This window comes from Propithecus coquereli, unplaced genomic scaffold (genome assembly GCF_000956105.1).
Source record: "Propithecus coquereli isolate 6110/MARCELLA unplaced genomic scaffold, Pcoq_1.0 Scaffold314, whole genome shotgun sequence".
Taxonomy (NCBI): domain Eukaryota; kingdom Metazoa; phylum Chordata; class Mammalia; order Primates; family Indriidae; genus Propithecus; species Propithecus coquereli.
In genome coordinates, this window is record NW_012148775.1 from 2,966,931 (window position 1) to 2,967,799 (window position 869).

Here is an 869-nt window from a genome sequence, read left to right on the forward strand (position 1 = left end):
GTATTATCCCATTATCCCTGTATCAGTCCTGTGGGGTGGGCAGACAAGGGGATGTATCTCACATTTTATTAAAATTTAAAGAGGTTCAGTGACTTTCCCAGAGTCACAATGCTGATGAGTGATGAATCTGGGACAGGAATGTAGTTGGTTTCCTGGAGACAGAGATCCCTGAACCCCCGAGACCTCTAAATCACACCCTGGAAACCTGATCCAAATGCTCCCCTTGCTCCTTCTCAAATTTTACTGTCCCAAGATTTCCATGGGGAGAGAGCTGATGCCCTAAAGAAGGTTCCCGAGCCCATAAAAGAATCCAAGTCATGACCCAGCCTCCTGCCTCTAGGTTTCAACCCCTGACCAAAATGTGACAGTCTCCTCCAAACAAAGCCCCTCTGAAGGACAAAGCGAAGTCCAAACTGTGGCCACCTCCCCGAGTATTTTCTTACTGTCAACTGCCTCTCGGTGAGCCTTCCTGAGGACCGACCATTTGATCACCCCAGGTGACCCAGGTCTGCTGGGTTCCCAAGCTGGCTCAGAACTCGGGACATTACAAACCAACTGCCACAGGACAGCTGTGCCAAGAATTCACTTCCCTCCAACTGACAAAGCCTGGATGAGCAGGTTGTGGGAGTTAACTGTGAATGTGGCCATCTGGGCTGATGCTTCAGTGGTTTAATGAATTAAATCTGTGACACCGTCTCATGGACTATTGATCTGAGCAACTGTCTGAGCAGCCTGGACTCAGGCCTGGCTGAGAATGGGCAGTCCTTGCACCAGGGCACGGTGTACACCTCCCTGTTCCTGTCTTTCCTCACCAATGCTCGGTCTCTACTGTGCAAGCTCCTCGTCCCTCCCTAGACCCTGCAGGGGCA